Raw genomic sequence first — 22269 nt, forward strand, 5'->3', positions numbered from 1 at the left:
TGAGACCATTTTGATGATATCGTCACTGTCGAATGTTTGACTTTGTTAACGGAGCCACAACCTCAACTCTGCTTGCAGCGCTTCAAAGTGAAGGCTCCAAAGGTATTCTTTAAATTTTTGATGTAGATGCAAATTGGATGGGACCAATTCGGGTCTGTATAGAGTACGATCAATGGCAGTGTACGCAAGGCGTCGGAACGCGCAGATGTCGCAGCGCTCGTGTGTGGTCTCGCATTGTCATGCTGAAGAAGAGGGTGCTCTATGTATGAACGGTCTGACTCTCGATTACCTCACGCCCTTTCTCACGCACCAACATTGTTACGTTACACACCGCCACGCTGCACGCTACATTTCGGAGCCCTCTAGCGGCAGAAGATTGCAACCTTCATCAGTGGTGCGGGAAGGTCGACCGAGTAATAATCGTGACGTGTAACACCTCAACAGATATTAAGAACTGAGTAAAAAATTGCGAGGCACTACTTTTCATCACTCCCTCATAAATAAGCACACAGAACAAAAAATTAGCTACTCGCAAGAGGCATCAAGTTTATACCGTCTAACGCCGCCCTTATCCTTAGTAACGGCCTGAGTACGGCGAGGAAGAGTGTCCACAAGTTTCTTTAGGTACTTTGTACCCAGCTGAAATCACTCGTTAATGCCTAGATCCAGAGCTACCAAATTTCGCGGTTGATTAGTTTCACCCACTGTTCCATAGAGTCCGAGAATTTTTCTATAGGATTAATATCGGGTGATTTAGGGGCCCAGTCGAGATTGGATAGCGTGTGTTAGTGTTCGTCAAACCAGGAAGAAATGAAAAAAATTTGTGACGGGAAAAATTGAAAAAAACTTCCCGATACATATTCATGGTAATCTGAATGAGCGGGCCGAAGTCATAGCACGGAAAACATCTTCAAGCCATCACAGAACCATCACCATTCACACACTGTGGGTTAAACGCCTCAGTGGATCGACGCCGTACTCAACGCCCCTCAAAATGATCTGCTGCCCAACAAAAATTAAGCCAAAGCGGTGAAAAAAAAATTATACCTGACGCAACGAAATGATCGTGTATTATTGATGGCCAGGGACTTGCAGAAGTTCAACTGGAGAGGTTTCAAGTTTTTCAGTTATCACCACACTGGGCGACGTGCGTGTCGATGATGACGGATTGATGATGAGAACAAATCAGCAACCAATCCCTGCGTGGAGAAAATCTTCGACACGTCCCGCAATCGATCCCGGACCCGCTGCATGGCAGTCGGACGCCATGACCACTGAAATAAGGCGGTGGACAGCGAACGAGATGAAGATGTGACACGTCGACATCCATCGTATACCTCAGTGTAAGATGGCCTGGAATTACTGACCAGGAGAATCTACGTGGGGTTGTTCGGCTGCCTGGTGCAAGGCTTTCAATTTGACGCCACTTCAGTGCCTTGCATGTTTTTGTGATGAAAATGAGATAATATAAGCAGAACAACCCGAAAACCCAATTTCCGTGTGAAGAAAATCGCCGACCTGACCGGGAATCGAACTCAGGACTCCGTTATATAGAGGCAACGGTGCTAAACTCTAGACCACGAGTTGCGGACATGTAACTGGGTAAAACACTGTCACTGTCCAGAATGTGCACGTGGTTATGAAAACTGTTAACAGTTCTACGCTACTTGCCTCAGCGGAATTTGAAGCATTGACCTCGAGTTTAATGATCAATTTTCTACCTTCCACTGTGCACCACCTATTCTCAGCTCGGGAGCTTGCTGATCTAGCAGTCCAGCAAGGTACAAAAGATGCATTATGAGCAACATGGGAGGTAGCCGACAAAACGTCAACGGCCTTGCAGTAGTGGTAACACTGGTTCTCGTCAGACTACCGAACCGAACTGTCGGGCTTGGACAGCACTCGGATTGGTGACCGACCGGTTCTGCCGAGCGCTGCTGACGAGTGGGGCACACTCGATCCTTGTGGGGCGAATTGAGGAGCTACTTGACTGAGAATTAGTGGCTCTGGTCGCGAAAACTGACAAAGGTGTACTGATCACGTGCCCTTCCATATCCGCATCGGGTGAAGCCCATCAGCTGAGGCTGATAAACGGGTGGGTCAGTACCGTTGGGCCTTCCGAGGCCTGCTCAGTTGGAATTTAGTATTTATGTGACAAGTACTGGCAGATGCAATCAGTGAGACCAGCTATACTTTGAAAGATACAACCACTTGCTTGTTGTCGGGTCCTATAACAGGCGACTGTCAGTTTGGTATCCTACCACAGTCTTGGACGTCTCCAGACATGTCTTCGGTTTGGTATTTTCTTGGCTGGAGTAGAACTGTCTTCATTGATGAGAATCCCTCCGAGTTTGCATCCAATGACCACGGAACGGTCAGTGGTGGGATACCAACCTGACTGCGCCCGCCGTGCGGCCCGACAACTAGACTGATCGCCTGGTGTGCCACTTCATTTCATAGCAGAACCCCTTTGGTTGTTATCCTCGGCGCCGGCCACTGTGGCCGAGCGGTTCTAGGCGCTTCAGTCCGGAATCGCGCTGCTGCTGCACTCGCAGGTTCGAATCCTGCCTTGGGCGTGGATGTGTGTGCTGTCCTTAGGTTAGTTAGGTTTAAGTAGTTATAGGTCTAGGGGATTGATGACCTTAGATGTTAAGTCCCATAGTGCTCAGAGCCATTTGAACCATTTTTTGTTATTCGCGGCGTCCTTAGAGCAAAGCGGTACATCGACTATATTCTACGCCCCGTTTTATTGCCCATCATGGCAATGTATCCCGGGCTTATATTTCAATAAGATAGTGCCCGTCCACACATGGCAAGAGTTTCTGCTGCTTACCTTCGCGCTTGTCAAACTCTATCTTGGCCAGCAAGATCGTCAGATCTCTCCCTCACTGAAAACGTTCGGAGCATTTTGGGCAGGGACCTCCAATCAGCTCGGGAATCCATTGTTTAATATGATAAAATTAAACTTGCCTATCATCTCAAGAGCCCCATCCTTTATCCTATAGCTTATTTCGCAGCCCCACATTCCGTTATGTACGTGTAAGTCCCCATAAAATATGTATGGGGATTCCAAGTGCCATACCATAGTGCACGACTCGTCCGATAGTATATAGCTATGATGGTTAATTTGGGAATTATACATGGTAGGCTGACTGCTATAGCTTGAAATCTTTCGGTACTGTCATTGTTTAACGTTACTGGCTTGTGTTTCAGCACATTACTGAGTAAACGGCAACTCTGACTTTGTCATTCTCCTATCACTTCGTCACATCTGACATCCTCGAAACTTTTCAATGGTATCTGGCTTAAGCCCAGTCTCGGATATGGGAGCCAATTTTATTGGTCACAGGTCGTACATTCCACTGCAGTAGCCTAAATTCTCCCAGTAACGCTAGGATTTAGGAGAGGTGCTAATAATTGACTTACTGTTTGCATCTGAAGAGTTGCAGGTGGTTTTGTCTTCTCATCATGGATTAGACTTAGAACAAACCAGACAAATTTCTTTACCATGCACTCACTGTCGGTGTTAGGTAGCGATGAGTACTTACCATACTGAAGAGGATGGGGTCAGTGTGATGTTGGTGGGAAGGTAATGAGGGATATAATGTTCTTCATTGACTTCTGAGAAACCTAGTAGCCAACTTTATAAATCACTTTGCCTTTTCGATAGATCTCTCGGGCCATTTCTCTGCCGACTGAAAGTTGTTTCGATGGTACCCACTTCTCTGGGCCTGGGAGTTCATTTGGGGTTGTAACTGTGATGGTATTGCTTCGGCTTGGTGGTCTAGGAATTGTAACGGTGGATGCAGTGGGCACCTAGGTTTTAGAGATGGGAATTCCAAATGGCTCTGTTTATTGGAAGGCATCTTAGTATGCACCCTGAAAACTTCTGGTGTAACGATACTAGAGGCCGGCTTTTGAATCGAGAGGCAGTGGTGAGTGAGTGACAGCTTGTGGCGGCTAGCCTTCCGAGCGAAGCACACGAGGAAGCCTGGTGGCTGAGTGCCAGATGCGGGCTTTTCTCAAGGCCGGACAGTGCGTGCTTGATTGAATGGACAGAGACGTTTAAGGTGGTCGAAATGAAAGATAGATGTTATATTTCTGTGCTGTCATCAATTGACTTTAAGCTTTAGAACCACCTCATCGCGCATTCATTCCATTACTCAGATTACTTACGTCAGTTAATCACAAGCATAATAAAATTAATTAAAGCAAAGATCAAACACGTAAATAGAAACACAGGATTAATGAGAAATGGTCCACAGAAATAAACACCCAGTCTCGGTAGTGTAAGGCGTTTAAATAGACGATCTAGAGGAAGTGAACTTTGAATTCAAGAATGTATTACATAAAACATTTACGAAATTAATGAAAAATGAAAACTCATGAATCCGAAATTGAAACTGAATCATTAGAACACTGCATTCAAAAAATGATTCTAGTTGTGGAAGCAACCAGCTACAAGTCCTCAGTGAATGCTAGCACCGACCGCTTGTGATCAGCTTTATACAACAGCATGTACAGGAATTTCTAAAATACACATAAAATATAACGATTACCATACATGAAATATTCCAGTAAGCCACTGGGTTAGTTTCAAACACCCTTTAAAAGAACACCCACCAAAGCTCGGGACTATATGCGACTTTTAACCAACAAATGAGAACATAATTAATATCACTTAAACTTCATAAAACACATATATTGACCAGACGTGCACAGGTTATCACAAGCTTTAAAAAATTATCTACAAAACAAAAACTTGAAACCAAGCCGGCTAGTACAGCAAATAAAACTAACGGCTCATATCTAAAAAATTTTAAGTAGCTACACTAACTATTAGACGCTCCGATCTCAAATAAATTAAAAGTAAGCACAGTTGTGAATTAAACGAGCCAGAATATGCTATAAACTAACAAGTTACAAATAAAGCAGCAGGCGGCTTGACACTGCCACTTTACAATTTCTGAAACCAAACTCCACCTGAACAGGCCATGAAGGTTCAAAGGTACCGACCGGCCACCGTGTCATCCTCAGACCATAGGCGTCACTGGTTGCGGATATGGAGGTGCACATGGTCAGCATATCCCCCTCCTGGCCTTATGTCAGTTTACGAGACCGGAGCCGCTACTTCTCAGTCAAGTACCTACTCAGTTTGCCTCACAAGGGCAGAGTGCACCCCGCTTGCCAACAGCGGTCAGCATACCGGATTGTCACCCATCCAAATACTATCCCAGCCCGACAGAGCTTAACTTCGGTGATCTGACGGGAACCTTTGTTACGATTGCGGCAAGGCCTTGGCACTTAACAATTTCAAAAGGAACGATATTTTTTTAAACCAGTAACCATCATAAAGGGCTGTACCCGTGGTCTAGGGGTAGCGTCTTTGATTCATAATCAAAACGTCTCCGGTCCTGGGTTCGATCGATCGATAAATAATCTGCATTGGTGGCCGAAGACTTCCGGCATAAGAAGTCAGCCTCATTCTGCCAACGGCCTTGTCAAAGAGGGCAGAGGAGCGGATAGAGGTTCAGGGCACTATCTCGTCCTAGGGGTGCCCCTAAAGGCGGAAGAATCAGCAATGATCAACGACATGAGGATGCAGAAGGCAATGTAAACCACTGCATTAAAGACACGTAACGTGTATCCACAGGACATGTGGCCTGTAGTTCAAGAAGTGTCATGATGATCTCTCCATTGGCAAAAGATTCCGGAATAGTCCCCCATTCGGATCTCTGGGAGGGGACTGCCAAGGGGGAGGTTACCATGAGAAAAAGATTGAATAATCAACGAAAGGATAATGTTATACGAGTCGGGGCGTGGAATGCCAGAAGCTTGAACGTGGTAGGGAAAGTAGAAAATATGAAAAGGGAAATGCAAAGGCTCAACATAGATATAGTAGGGGTCAGTGAAGTGAAGTGGAAGGAAGACAAGGATTTCTGGTCAGATGAGTATCGGGTAATATCAACAGCAGCAGAAAATGGTATAACAGGTGTAGAATTCGTTATGAATAGGAAGGTAGGGCAGAGGGTCTGTTACTGTGAACAGTTCAGTGACCGGGTTGTTCTAATCAGTATCGACAGCAGACCAACACCGACAACGATAGTTCAGGTATACATGCCGACGTCGCAAGCTGAAGATGAACAGATAGAGAAAGTGTATGAGGATATTGAAAGGGTAATGCAGTATGTAAAGGGGGACGAAAATCTAATAGTCATGGGCGACTGGAATGCAGTTGTAGGGGAAGGAGTAGAAGAAAAGGTTACAGGGGAATATGGGCCTGGGACAAGGAATGAAAAGAGAAAGACTAATTGAGTTCTGTAACAAGTTTCAGCTAGTAATAGCGAATACACTGTTCAAGAATCACAAGAGGAGGAGATATATTTGGAAAAGGCCGGGAGATACGGAAAGATTTCAATTAGATTACATCATGGTCAGACAGAGATTCCGAAATCAGATACTGGATTGTAAGGCGTACCCAGGAGCAGATATAGACTCAGATCACAATATAGTAGTGATGAAGAGTAGGCTGAAGTTCAAGACATTAGTCAGGAAGAATCAATACGCAAAGAAGTGGGATACGGAAGTTCTAAGGAATGACGAGATACGTTTGAAGTTCTCTAACGCTATAGATACAGCAATAAGGAATAACGCAGTAGGCAGCACAGTTGAAGAGGAATGGACATCTCTAAAAAGGGCCATCACAGAAGTTGGGAAGGAAAACATAGGTACAAAGAAGGTAGCTGCGAAGAAACCATGGGTAACAGAAGAAATACTTCAGTTTATTGATGAAAGGAGGGAGTACAAACATGTTCCGAGAAAATCAGGAATACAGAAATACAAGTCGGTGAGGAATGAAATAAATAGGAAGTGCAGGGAAGCTAAGACGAAATGGGTGCAGGAAAAATGTGAAGACATCGAAAAAGATATGATTGTCGGAAGGACAGACTCAGCATACAGGAAAGTCAAAACAACCTTTGGTGACATTAAAAGCAACGGTGGTAACATTAAGAGTGCAACGGGAATTCCACTGTTAAATGCAGAGGAGAGAGCAGATAGGTGGAAAGAATACATTGGAAGCCTCTATGAGGGTGAAGATTTGTCTGATGTGATAGAAGAAGAAACAGGAATCGATTTAGAAGAGATAGGGGATCCAGTATTAGAATCGGAATTTAAAAGAGCTTTGGAGGACTTACGGTCAAATAAGGCAGAAGGGATAGATAACATTCCATCAGAATTTCTAAAATCATTAGGGGAAGTGGCAACAAAACGACTATTCACGTTGGTGTATAGAATATATGAGTCTGGCGACATACCATCTGACTTTCGGAAAAGCATTATCCACACAATTCCGAAGACGGCAAGAGCTGACAAGTGCGAGAATTATCGCACAATCAGCTTAACAGCTCATGCATCGAAGCTGCTTACAAGAACAATATACAGAAGAATGGAAAAGAAAATTGAGAATGCGCTAGGTGACGATCAGTTTGGCTTTAGGAAAAGTAAAGGCACGAGAGAGGCAATTCTGACGTTACGGCTAATAATGGAAGCAAGGCTAAAGAAAAATCAGGACACGTTCATAGTATTTGTCGACATGGAAAAAGCGTTCGACAATATAAAATGGTGCAAGCTGTTCGAGATACTGAAAAAAGTAGGGGTAAGCTATAGGGAGAGACGGGTCATATACAATATGTACAACAATCAAGAGGGAGTAATAAGAGTGGACGATCAAGAACGAAGTGCTCGTATTAAGAAGGGTGTAAGACAAAGCTGTAGCCTTTCGCCCCTACTCTTCAATCTGTACATCGAGGAAGCAATTATGGAAATAAAAGAAAGGTTCAGGAGTGGAATTAAAATACAAGGTGAAAGGATATCAATGATACGATTCGCTGATGACATTGCTATCCTGAGTGAAAGTGAAGAAGAATTAAATGATCTGAGAACGGAATGAACAGTCTAATGAGTACACAGTACGGTTTGAGAGTAAATCGGAGAAAGACGAATGTCATGAGAAGTAGTAGAAATGAGAACAGCGAGAAACCTAACATCAGGATTGATGGTCACGAAGTCAATGAAGTTAAGGAATTCTGCTACCTAGGCAGTAAAATAACAAATGACGGACGGAGCAAGAAGGACATCAAAAGCAGACTCGCTATGGCAAAAGAGGCATTTCTGGCCAAGAGAAGTCTACTAATATCAAATACCGGCCTTAATTTTAGGAAGAAATTTCTGAGGATGTACGTCTGGAGTACAGCATTGTATGGTAGTGAAACATGGACTGTGGGAAAACCGGAACAGAAGAGAATCGAAGCATTTGAGATGTGGTGCTATAGACGAATGTTGAAAATTAGGTGGACTGATAAGGTAAGGAATGAGGAGGTTCTACGCAGAATCGGAGAGGAAAGGAATATGTGGAAAACACTGATAAGGAGAAGGGACAGGATGATAGGACATCTGCTAAGACATGAGGGAATGACTTCCATGGTACTAGAGCGAGCTGTAGAGGGCAAAAACTGTAGAGGAAGACAGAGATTGGAATACGTCAAGCAAATAATTGAGGACGTAGGTTGCAAGTGCTACTCTGAGATGAAGAGGTTAGCACAGGAAAGGAATTCGTGGCGGGCCACATCAAAGCAGTAAGTAGACTGACGACCAAAAAAAACTAAAATAAAATAAAATAAAAACCATCATAATAGGATGTCATAACATTAAACACAAACAAGTTCCTAACAGCTCATTACATTTAAAGCGCAGCCCTGCGACGTTTAGGGAGAGCACGACTTTCAACAGGTTATCTCACGGCGAAGACAGAAAAATCATTTTCATGTAAACTAGTCAATGCTCACCGTTTCCAAAATGCAGCGCTGTAGAGCCTCCACAATTAGGTGCCATAAGCCATTTATCTGACCACTGTCAGTGTTTGACAACCGCAAAGACAGGATTTAACAGACGCCTGCATTTGCCCAAACTGAATCCACCAGGCTCCTTTTCCTTTGGGTGTGAACGCTACCGCTCACCGCGGCTATACTGGCCGGCTTAATCTAAAGTTCAATGTGGAAATCGTGGATAGGGGCATCTCACCGCAACAGGCCTGGTACGATTTTATTCACTCAAACCGAAAGCATTCAAGACTGGCTAGCACTTCAGCCAAGGCACAAGGCAGAACACGTTGAGAGACGTACCAGTTTTAGTCTCGATGGAAACGATCGCCCGCCTCCTAGCGGGCAGCGACATCATTCATGCACGAGGTAGAAGAAAATCTATGCACTGGACTGGGGACCTCCTCAGTTTTCATAGAAATTACATTACAGACCTTACAAACAGGATACAGAAAAACAAGAACCATGTCCCGCTTTTTTGGTGTCAATTCATCGTGAATTTCGATGACTTCAGTGCAGCTATCGACATAAATAAAAGTGTGATTTATGTTCGTCTCATCGTCTATTTCTTTCAGTTACCTTCTGTACTATACAGTAGCTGTTTGTTCTATGTACTGTCCACGTTTCATTGAGCAATGTTGCTTTGCAACACACATCACGCGAAAATTACTTTTGTCCTTACGTTTCGCACACCACTATTCCTGATGTTTCAAAATGAATATCGTGGTTTTAAGGCTTTATATCATTACGAGGCGTGTTTTTTTTTTTTAAGTAAGATCCGTTTGAACATAAGTACACAACGAAAGGCTATGTCAAAAAAGGAAATTTATTTTCAGAAAGTACATACTTTACTCTGTTTTTCGACATAGTTGCCAAGTTTGTTGAAACACGTATCATACCTCTCAACCAATTTTAAAATCCCTCTTCATAAAAACTTTCCGCCTGCTCCGATAACCAAGAGTTCACTGCCGTTTTCAAGTCGTCGTCTCCATCGTAACGGTTGCCACTGAGGTGTTGTTTGAGGTGGAGGAAAAGATGGTAAACGCTCGGTGCCAGATCAGGACTGTAGGGTGGGTAGTCTTAAACTTCCCAGCCAAAACTGTGCAATAAATCGCGGGTCCGACCTGCAGTGTGTGGTCATGCGTTGTCACGGAGAAGGACAACTACCTTTGTCAGCACGCTGCATCTTTTGTTTTAAATTGCTAGGGGTAGCTTTCTCAGGGAAAAAGATGGTAAACGTTCGGCGCCAGATCAGGACTGTAGGGTGGTTAGTCTTAAGCTTCCCAGCCAAAACTGTGCAATAAATCGCGGGTCCGACCTGCAGTGTGTGGTCATGCATTGTCACGGAGAAGGACAACTACCTTTGTTAGCACGCCGCATCTTTTGTTTTAAATCGCTCGGGGTAGCTTTCTCAGGGAAAAAGATGGTAAACGCTCGGCGCCAGATCAGGACTGTAGGGTGGGTAGTCTTAAACTTCCCAGCCAAAACTGTGCAATAAATCGCGGGTCCGACCTGCAGTGTGTGGTCATGCGTTGTCACGGAGAAGGACAACTACCTTTGTCAGCACGCCGCATCTTTTGTTTTAAATCGCTCGGGGTAGCTTTCTCAGGGTTTAGCAGTATGCTTCTGCAGTGATAGTGATTCCTCGCTGCATGAAGTCGATCAACCATGCAAAGACCATGCGTATCACGAAACACCGTCGCAATGGTTTTGCGCAGGGACTGAGTCTGTTTGGCCTTCACCTTTACAGGCGAGTGTGTGTGTGTGTGTGTGTGTGTGTGTGTGTGTGTCTCCACTCCATACTCAGTTGCTTCGACTCGGGCGTGATATGCGAAACTCGTGTTTCCTCTCCAGTTACGATCTGGCTCAAGAAGAAGTCACCTTCTTCGTGATAACGAGTCAAGAACTTCATCGCACACTCAAATCTTTGCTTTCTGTGGTCCTCTGTTTGGAGTTTCGGGACCCAACGGGAGCACAGTTTTCTAAACTTTAGGTGTTCAGAAACAATTTTGTAGGGCACTGATCTCGACACGTCAGGGAATTCGTTTGAGAGACCTGTTAGTGCGAAGCGCCTGTTCTCACGAATCCTCGCTTCAACTGAAGCCATCAAATCGTCTGTAACCAAAGAAGGGTGACTGGAGCGGTCTCCATCATGGACGTTGTCACGGGTTATTTTCGAATTCTCGCACCCATTTAGGCACTTTGTTTTCATTCATAACAGTGTCACCGTACCCTTCGCAAATCTGTCGGTGAATTTCTGCAGCAGACAGGTTACTTGCTGACAAAAACTGAATCACTGAGCACACCTCACACGCGGCGGGCGAGTTGATAGTCCTAAACATTTGGAAAGCACAGAACAGAACCGTTCAGGTTCAGCTACAGAGCTGAAACTGAGCACAGTTGTTCCCGAGGCATGTCGGTACAAGACGCACGCACTCGTTTCGGTACACACGCGAGCTTTTTGTGTCTACAACAAAACGGACCTTACTTAAAAACACGGCTCTTATTACATGAAAATTACAATTAAAAATAATAAATCAAATCAAAGAACAACACCAATGGTTTTTCTTAGAAGTGTTCAATGTGTGCTCCATTCGTCACACGGCAGACATCGAGTCGATAGGCAAACTCTTTCTAAACCTTAATCAGTGTGTCTGGAGTAAGTGTTTCAACAACTGCTTCAGTCTTGTTTGTTCATTCGGGTAAATCAGCTGGTAGTGGAGGCACATGATCCTTTATGAATCCGCAAACGGAAAAAAACGCACGGCGTCACATCCGATGAACGTGGAAGCCATGAGGAACAAACTCTGTCATCTGGCACCTTGCACCCAGTCCAGCGGCCGTCTGCAGCGTCGTTTACCAATCGTCAAGTGAGTTACGCCAGTGAGGTGTCGCACCATTTTGCAAGCAAATAAATTTCTTTGGTGCAGCCCCTTCCAGTTGCGGAAAGAGCCGTAGTTCTAGCGTATCAAGATAAGAAACAACACTTACAGTTGTTTCGCCGAGAAAAGAAAGGCATAAAAGCTTCTATGCGGGATATGACACAAAAAAAACCATTCAATTTAGGGGGTCTCGTTGCAACTGTACCATCTCGTGCGATTTGCTGAATCTTAGATGCCCGCATAATGATATTCATATTTCCACTTAGATGAAGACGACAGGAACCAGAAAATATTCATCGTCATGCAGCAGCTTTTCGGTTGCAAATTTGGCACATGAACTGTAGGCTTCAGACTTCAAAGCTTGTACAACTTCAAACGATAAGGATGTAGTTGTAAGCGTCTCCATAAAAGTCTCCACGCAGACGTCAGTGAAACTGCTAATTCACGACTAGCCTTCCGAAACGATTTCTTGAGCCTACTCTCTCACTTGTTCAACATATCTTCAATCACTTTAGATCATCACGTACTCTTCGCTTTGCAAATTCAGACAGTGTCCTCAAACCTTGTAGATTACACTGGAACTAAACATGGATGGCGCGTTCCTGTTTAACAACAGATTCAGTCCTTGCAAACCATCTTCGATACTAGCACTTTTTCGTACATGGACACAGGTATACAAACAAAAGTGTTTCAGTTGCTCTTTCATCTTCTCTATTATTTATAAGTGTAAATTAAATGAATTAATTGTTACAAAGCCTTAAAACCCGGACACTGATTTTGAAACACACGGCATTTGCCTGACTTCACGTAGGGCGGTGTAGTCCAAGTTTGTATTGTCCTCTAAAGCATGAGACCTTAAATGGTTCAAGTGCCTCTAAGCACTATGAGACTTAACATCTGAGGTCATCAGTTCCATAGACATATAACGACGTAAAGCTAACTAACCTAAGGTCCGAGGCAGGATTCAAACCTCCGACCGTAGGTGCCGCGTGATTCCGGACTGAAGCGCCTAGAACCGCTCGACCACAGCGGCCGGCCATGAGACCATAACTGTGGAATATGGAGAGGAGTATTTGATTGATGTATGGAAGAAGCATAAGATAGTCCATTATGTATGCCCTGTATGGTATCTGAGTATATGTATGTGTCGTCAGACTGGAGACTGGTCTGTGTGTATGCCTGTGTATTTTACCTACCGGCAGATACACCAGGAAACACAAGGTGCAACGGGACACTTCTGAATGTGGTACTTTAATATGTACCACACATCAGTGTTTTGGTTGTTTTTTCTCTGCGCCGAACAGTCTTCCTACAAATACGCCACCAACTGTAGACCTGGTGTTTTCTGCTTGGCAATAACTGAACTACTAAGTCAGTATACACTAACCGTCGACACTTCAGCACCTGAGCTTGCTGCCCAGGAAACAATAATCATTAATGGATTGCTCTCGACACGTGTACCTGGAGCTACTACTCAAAAAAAAAAAAATAAATAAATAAATAAAAATAAAAAACAGCTATATTTATTAGTCTACAAATGGAGTAAATTCACATGAAGTGTTGAGTGCTATTGACAAGGGATTTCAGATCGATTCCGTATTTCTGGATTTCCGGAAGGCTTTTGACATGGTATCACACACGCGGCTCGTAGTGAAATTGCGTGCTTATGAAAATTATCGCAGTTATGTGACTGGATTTGTGATTTCCTGTCAGAGAGGTCACAGTTCGTAGTAACTGACGGAGAGTCATACAGTAAAACAGAAGTGATTTCTGGCGTTCCCCAAGGTAGTGTTATAGGCCCTTTGCTGTTCCTTGTGTACATAAAAGATTTGGGGGACAATCTGAGCAGCCGTCTTCGGTTGTCTGCAGATGACGCTGCCGTTTATCAACTAATAAAGTCATCAGAAGATCAAAACGAACTACAAAGCGACATAGAAAAGATATCTGAATGGTGAGAAAAGTGGCGGTTGATCCTAAATAACGGAAAGTGTGGGGTCATCCACATGAGTGCTAAAAGGATCTCAAACTTCGGTTACACGATAAATCAGTCTAATCTAAAAGCCGTAAATTCAACTAATACCTAGGTATTACAATTACGAACAACTTAAATTGGAAGGAACACATAGAAAATGTGGCTACTAAAGGCTAACTAAAGATTGCGTTTTATTGGCATGACACTTAGAAAATGTAACAGACGTACTAAGGAGACTACCTACAGTACGCTTGTCCGTCCTCTTTTAGAATACTGCTGTGCGGTGTGGGATCCTTACCAGATAGGACTGACGGAGTACATCGAAAAAGTTCAAAGAAGGGCAGCACGTTTTGTATAATCGCGAAATATGGGAGATGGCGTCACTGAAATGATACAGGACTTGGGCTGGAGATCATTAAAAGAAAGGCGTTTTTCGTTGCGACGGAATCTTCTCAGGAAATTCCAATCACCAACTTTCTCCTCCGAATGCGAAAATATTTCGTTGACACCGACTTACATAGGGAGGAACGATCACCTCGATAAAATAAGGGAAATCAGAGCTCGTACGGAAAGAAATAGGTGTTCATTCTTTCCACGCGCTGTACGAGATTGAAATAACAGAGAATTGTGAAGGTGATTCGATGAACCCTCTGCCAGGCACTTAAAGGTGATTTGCAGAGTATCCATGTAGATGTAGATGTAGATGTACTGGTGTACATAATGTTGTCCAGTATACCGTCCTCAGACACCAACAGAAATACCTGCACTTATACTCGTTAACATCATCACAATAGCTCTAGCATGAGAGAAGAAAGTCTAACTATAAACTTTTGTATCAGATATCTCGTCGACAACCCCATCAATAACAATGAAGTACACGCCCGTAAGGAATGGCGCTGTAGGTTCATACGCTCTCTGGCCGTGGTTCAAAATGCCATGAGTAACGGAGGATAAATCTTGTACAAGCCCAGTTTATTCTGCTGGCTAAGCGTAGGAAAAGTAATAACTTCTTTTCCATTGAAGGACGCCACGGGACATCACACGGCAAAACACCTTTGTTTTTAAAAACTTTCCGTGCTCTTGTAGACCTCAATCATCGTTGTAGACATCGTACATTTGGCTCCACTTGGACAGTAATCAAGGAACGAAGTCGCTGCAGTTGTTACAGAGCAGTTTGCAGTCTGTCAAGGCTTCCAGTGAGGCCCGGTGGAGTGGGCAGATTGCCACGCATTGTCCCGCTGATTGACTCGTCTGCCCGACTGGAGTCGCTGCCAAACCTTGAGCGAGGTCGTCCCGCCCGCCAGATCAGAGGCGCCGAGCCACTGGAAACAATAAAACAGAATTACGCTGTAGAATTCCGTAATGGCCCCTCACGTGCGCTGTGGCTAATATACTGCTCCTGAGGACGCTAAGGACATTGCTGTAACACTGTACTTTACAACTAAAGAGTGGAAATCAAAAACATTCTAAGTAACATTTTTTCACAAAAGGCTGTTTCCAGTGCTATAGTGTTCTCTGTACTCTGCTTCATGCCCCTAGACTTTATCCAGGTGCCAAACCATGGAAAAAGTCTTTCAAATATGTGCTAATACACTGTCCAGTTGCATTAATGTGACCACTTGTCAAAAGCATGAACAACGATCTCTTGCAGTACAGGACGTGCAGAAAGAGTCAGTGAGCTTCTGGAAGGTACCCACGGGGATGTGGTGCCATGCCGGCTCCAGAGGCATGGCCAGTTCAAATCCAATGGCTCCAAGTACTGTGGGACTTAAAACATCTGAGGTCATCAGTCCCCTAGACTTAGAACTACTTAAACCTAACTAACCTAAGGACATCACACACATCCATGCCCGAGGCAGCATTCGAACCTGCGACCGTAGCAGCAGCGCGGTTCCAGACTGAAGCGCCTAGAACCGCTCGGCCACAACGGTTGTCGCGTGCCCTGTTGCGCTAGGATTACCGACTGAGGGTACATGGTGCGAACAGCCCAACAGAGGTGGCGCAAGGTTTCTCTACTGGGCTTAAATCCGGAGAGTTTGGTCCCCAGGGGAATACGATAAGAACCTTCAACATCGGACAAACGGAACGAGCTCTGGGTCTCAGGTATAAAGAGCATATTCCTACTGGAAGCGGTGACGGTACTAAGGGCTCTACTTATGCGGAACACCTTGTGCAAACCGCTCATGCGCCGTGCCCTCCAGTTAATATCGAGTTACTTCATGCCGAGGTTAAGGGCTTAAAACTGGATGTTTTGGAAGAAATGCAGATCTTTAAGCATCTGCAACATGATAAAGACAATCCTCCCACTAAGAAACAGAATTTTTTTTGGAGGTTTCGCACCTTTAATTTGTTCTTCATACTTGTGAATCTGATGATCTGGGGATTTTTACATGCGTGCGCTGACTGGCGAGAGCGGTTGGTCAAGCTGTTCATCTTTTTTCTTTTTTCCTCATTTCCTTATGAGAGTGATTTCAGCCCGTTGAACACCTCACGTTTTATCCCTATACCTTTATTACCACGACGTCCTCAGATTACGTCTCCTCAGCCACCCCCCCCCCCCCCCCCAGGCTAACTATTGGCTTTAGGTATAGTTTTTAAGAGTTCCTCCAGTGGTCATAGGTAGCTTCATATATCTTTCCTAGCATAAGCAATCGTGTGCGGTTATTTTTAAGCTTCATCTCCTTATTAGCTCGTCACTTATTCTATCCATTCTATTTTTTGATATACGTTGATCCACGGTTGGGAATATAAGGGCTCTTTAGCCACGACCCATGTATAAACTTTTTCGTATTCGTATACGCATTCAAGTAACTTCCCTTGTCTTGCGCATGTGCACAGGTAGCGGGTCGGGCGTGTAAGTGAGCGACCCTTTGTAGGTGCAGTTTATGGCGGGTCATGGCCCATCAAACATAGGCCGGTGTCAGGTGGAGGTTACACCATTATGTTAAGTAACGGTTTAGACTTTGTACATATGTACTGTTTGTGTTTTCCTTTTTTTCGTTTATAAATGTATAGCTATGGTGTTCTTTTAATCATTGACAAAGGTCATCTTAGGCACTTGTGTGTTTTACTGTTCTGAATAAGGTGTAGTTATCTACGCCGAAACCTAGGTTAACACTAGGTGCTTTTTTCGCAATCGAAGCGGGTTTCTAGTTTTTTAATGGAATACGACAAATTCACCCTGGTGGTCTTCGGACCACACACATACACTGCGAGCTGTGTAACACATTGTCCTGCTGGTAACTGCAATCTTGCCGATGAAAACAAATTTCATGTAGGGGTGGGCATGATCATACATTCTTGTGCTGGTCCACTGTGCCTTCCACAATGAAAAGATCACCCAGGGAATACCACGACAACATTCCTCAGAGCATAACGCTTCTTCCATGCTCGCTTTCATACACTTCACGCCGTTCATGCCAACGGCCATCTGTGCAATGGAGCATTAAACATGATTTACCTGAAACGGCCACGTGTCGCCACTCATCGGACGCCCAGTTACGGCACTGGTTTGTCGCCGCATAGGTACAAAAACCGTGCGACTGGTGCTGAGATCCATGCACAGCCGGAGACGCTTTTGGTACCCCATGGTTCTTCTGTGTGGTCAACTGCTCACCAGGCGCTCGTCTATTCGCCCGTACACATCTCTGTAGCTGTTGTTCACCCCTGTCATCTGCGGGCCGTGTCGCAACACAATTGCCTCAGGGCCGGTTATGGATAGGGCCATTTTGCCATGCGTGGTATACTTTAGCCACTGCGGCACACGAACTGTTTAAAAACTTAGTTTTTTCGGAATGCTTGCACCATTCACCTGAAAGCCAATAATCAGGCCCTTTTGGACGTGAGATCAGTCGTTCCGTTTCCGCGTCACGACATTGATTCCCCTTTTTTCCGCGTCGCCGAGACACGCTTTATACACGCTCCACGTTCGGTGCTGCCACCTACCGTCAGTAAGTGGTTACTGCACCTTAACGTTGAACATAGGCAGTAGTCACATCATTGTGACTGGACCTTGTAGATATCGTATGGTCTCTGTGCCATGCTGCGGTTCCCTCAGGAGTTCTAAAATCTGAACGATATTAGAAGTGTTTTTTTTTACGAAGTTCTACTTGTCGAACACCTAAAACTCTACTTCTGTACTTTTATTAACATAAATAGCGTAGAGCCTTATTGCACTTAGAAAAAAACTTTTTCTCCGCTGCTTTGTCGAAAAGAGACATTTTTTGTGACAGTGGCTGTGTACAAATTACAAGCTGAGTCTTTCAACGAACAAAACACAAATCATTCACTGTTAACGATGCTGTTTATTTACAGAAATAGCGCCGTTACCGGTTTTGAACGAACAGTTTCCTCTTCAGACGGATGTTGACGTTTGTGTTATATTTCTTTTATTTCCGTCCTTACAACTACAGGTTTTTTTCAGAGGTGGCCATATTATATTTGTTATTTTATACTATACACTGAGGAGCAAAGAAACTGGTACATCTGCCTAATATCGCGTACAGCCTCCGCGAGAACGCAGAAGTGCCGCAACACGACGTGGCATGCGCTCAGCTAATATCTGAAGTAGTGGTGGAGGGAGTTGACATCATAAATCCTGTAGGGCTGTCCATAAATCCGCCGGCTGAAGTGGCGTAGCGGTTCTAGGCGCTACAGTCTGGAAGCGTGCGACCGCTACGGTCGTAGGTTTGAATCCTGCCTCGGGCATAGATGTGTGTGATGTCCTTAGGTTAGTTAGATTTAAGTAGTTCTAAGTTCTAGGGGACTGATGACCTCAGAAGTTAAGTCCCATAGTGCTCAGAGCCATTTGAACCATTTGTCCATAAATCCGTAAGAGTAGGAGGGGTGGAGATCTCTTCTGAACATTACGTTGCAAGGCATCCCAGATATGCTCAATAATGTTCATGTCTGGGGAGTTCAGTGGCCAGCGTAAGTGTTTAAACTCAGAAGAGTGTTCCTGGAGCCACTCCATAGCAATTCTTGACGCGTGAGGTGTCGCATTGTCCTGCTGGAATTGCCCAAGTCCGTCGGAATGCACAAGTGAACAGACAGTATCCTTACATGCGTGTCACCTGTCAGAGTCGTATCTAGACGTATCAGGGGTCCCAATCACTCCAACTGCAGGCGCTCCACACCAATACACGACCTCCACCAAGTTGTACAGTCCCCTACTGACATGCAGGGTGCATGGATTCATGAAGTTGTCTCTAAAACCGTACTTGTCCATCCGCTCGATACAATCTGAAACGAGACTCGTCCGACCAGGCAACATGTTTCGTCATCAACAGTCCAATGTCGGTGATGACGAGCCCACGTGAGCCGTAAAGTTTTGTGTCATGCAGTCATGAAGGGTACACAAATGGTCCTTCGGCTCTGAAAGCCTATATCGATGATGTTTCGTTAAATGGTTCACACTCTGACATTTGTTGATGACTCAGCAATTTGCGGAACGTTTGAACTTCTGTCACGATGAACGATTCTCTTCAGTCGTCGTTGGTCCCGTTCTTGCAGGATCTTTTTCTTCCTCAACGATTTTGGAGATTTGATGTTTTACCGAATTCCTGATATTCACGGCACACTTACTATCTCAGAATGGCTCTGAGCACTATGGGACTTAACATCTGTGGTCATCAGTCCCCTAGAACTTAGAACTACTTAAACCTAACTAACCTAAGGACATCACACACATCCATGCCCGAGGCAGGATTCGAACCTGCGACCGTAGCGGTCACACAGTTCCAGAATGAAGCGCCTAGAACCGCACGGCCACACCGGCCGGCTTACTATCTCAGAGATGCTGTGCCCCGTCGCTCGTGCGTCGACTATAACAAAATGTTCAAACTCACTTAAATCTTACTATCCTGCCATTGTAGCAGCAGTAACCGATCTAACAACTGAGCCATTATTTAGGTGTAGTCGACCGCAGCGCTGCGTTATGCCTGTTTACGCACCGCACTTGCTTACCCTGATCATTCACGATATAAAATTAGTTATCTACTGCCGTTCTTTTTCTGTACTGTCGTCTTTTCAATATTAAACGCTTCATAGTCGACAGACTAATATTTTAAAACAGTCTCCGCGATGGCGCTCTCTTACAAATTCGCGTCCTCCTCACGTAACTGCTCCCGGCAAGGTTCGAGGAAGACTGACATAGTTTTCTCCAGCCAACCTATCTCTAGACGCCACTTCTTAAATCTGTAATCCTTTCTAAGCCGCTGACGCGAGGCACATTCCCAGTTTTGCCTATCACACAACCTCCAGGACAATAAAAATTTACAATTTTATGCAAATGGAGAAATTTAAAATAGCCTCATAAGCTGTCCATTAAGAACAATAACCTTATGTTAAAGGTTTAACGTCATAATTTTTCTGACTGGTTTGATGCGGCCTGCAATAAATTTCTCTCCTGTGCCAACCTCTTCATCTCAGAGTGTCACTTGCAACCTACGTCCTTAAATACTTGCTGGATGTATTCCATGTCTGTCTTCCATTACAGCTTTTGCTCTGTACAGCTCCCTCTAGTAGCATGGAAATCACTCCCTGATGTCTTAATAAGTGTCCTATTATCTTGTCACTTCTCCTTGTCAGTGTTTTCACATTTTGCTTTCCTCTCCAGTTCTGCGTAGAACCTCCTATATCCTTACCTTATTAATCCACCTAATTTTCAACATTCGTCTGTAGCACCACATCTCAAATGCTTCGATTCTCTTCTGTTCCGGTTTTCCTCGTAGTCCATGTTTCTCTACTGTACAATGCTGTGCTCCAAAATACATTCTCAGAAATTTCTTTCTCCAATTAAGGCCTATGTTTGATACTAGTAGATTTCTCTTGGCCAGGAATACCCTTTTCGCCGCTGCTAGTATGCTTTGTATGTCCTCCTTGCTCCGTCTGTCATAGGTTATTTTGCTACCAAGGTAGCAGAATTCCTAACTTCGTCTACGTACTGACAATCAATCATGATGTCAAGTTTCTAGCTGTTCCCATTTCTGCTACTTCTGATTACTTTCGTCTTTCTTCGATTTACTCTCAATGCTTATCCTGTACTCATTAGACTGTTCATTCCATTCGGCAGATCCTGTAATTCTTCTTAACTTTTACTGAGGACACCAAAGTCATCAGCGAATCTTTTCGTTTGGACCTCTACACTTTGAGTTTTATTTCCGCTCTTTAACCTACCTTTTATTTCTGTCATTGCTTGTTCGGTGTATAGATTGAACAGTGGGGTGAAAGACCACATCTCTCTCTTGCCCCCTTTTTAATCCGATCACTTCATTCTTGATCTTCTACTTCTATTGTTCCCTCTTCGTCCCTGTACAGATTGTGTATCACCCGCCTTTCCCCGTAGCTTACCTCTGTTTCTCTCAGAATTTCAAACATCTTGGGCCATTTTACACTGTCGAACACATTTTCCAGGTCGACAAATCCTATGAAAGTGTCTTTATTTTTCTTTAGTCTTATTTCCATTATTAACCGCAACGTCATAATTGTCTCTCTGGTGACTTTACCTTTCTCAAAGCCAGACCAATCGCCTTCTAGCACATCCTCTATTATCATTTCCATTCTGCTGTATATTATTCTTTTTAGAAAGTTGGCTGCATGAGCTGTTAAACTGTTTGTGCTATAATTCTCACACTTTCCAAAAATCAAATGACCTGTCGTCAATCTTATATATTCTACACACCAACGTGAATAGTCATTTTATTACCCCTTCCCCCAATTATTTTAGAAATTCTAATGGAATGTTATCTATCCCGTATGCCTTATTTGATCTTAAGTCCTCAAAAGCTCTCTAAATTCTGATTCTGGTACTGGACCCCGTATCTCTTCTAAATCGACTCCTGTTTTTTCTTCTACCACATCAGACAAATCTTTCCCCTCATTGAGGACATCAAAGTACTCTTTCCACCTATACTCTCTCTCCTCTGCATTTAACAGTGGAATTCCCGTTGCACTCTTAATGTTTGCACCCTTGCTTTTAATGTCACCGATCGTCATTTTCACTTCCTGTATGCTGAGTGAATCCTTCCGATACTCATCTCTTTTACGTTTTCTTCACGTTTTTCATGCAGCTATTTCGTCTTAGCTTCCCTGCAAGTCCTATTTATTTCATTCCTCAGCAACTTGTATTTCTGTATGCCTGAATCTCCGTCAACATTTTTGTACTTGCTTCTTTCATCGATTAGCCGAAGTATTTCATCTGTTACCCATGGTCATTTCGCAGTTACCTTCTTTATAACTATGTTTTTCTTTCCAACTTCTGAGTTTGCCCTTTTTAGAGATGTCCATTCCTCTTCAACTGTACTGCCTTCTGAGCTATTCCTTATTGCTGTATTTGTAGCCTTTAATGACGGCAAGCGTACGTTCTCATTCCTTAGTACTTCCGTACCCCACTTCTTTCTTCCTGACTAATATCTCAAACTTCAGCCTATTCTTCATGACTACTACATTATGATCAGAGTCTATATCGGCTCCAGGGTGCGCCTTACAATCCAGTACCTGATTTAGGAATCAATGCCTGACCATGATGTAATCTAAC

This window comes from Schistocerca gregaria, chromosome 3 (genome assembly GCF_023897955.1).
Source record: "Schistocerca gregaria isolate iqSchGreg1 chromosome 3, iqSchGreg1.2, whole genome shotgun sequence".
In the NCBI taxonomy this organism is placed as follows: Eukaryota; Metazoa; Arthropoda; class Insecta; order Orthoptera; family Acrididae; genus Schistocerca; species Schistocerca gregaria.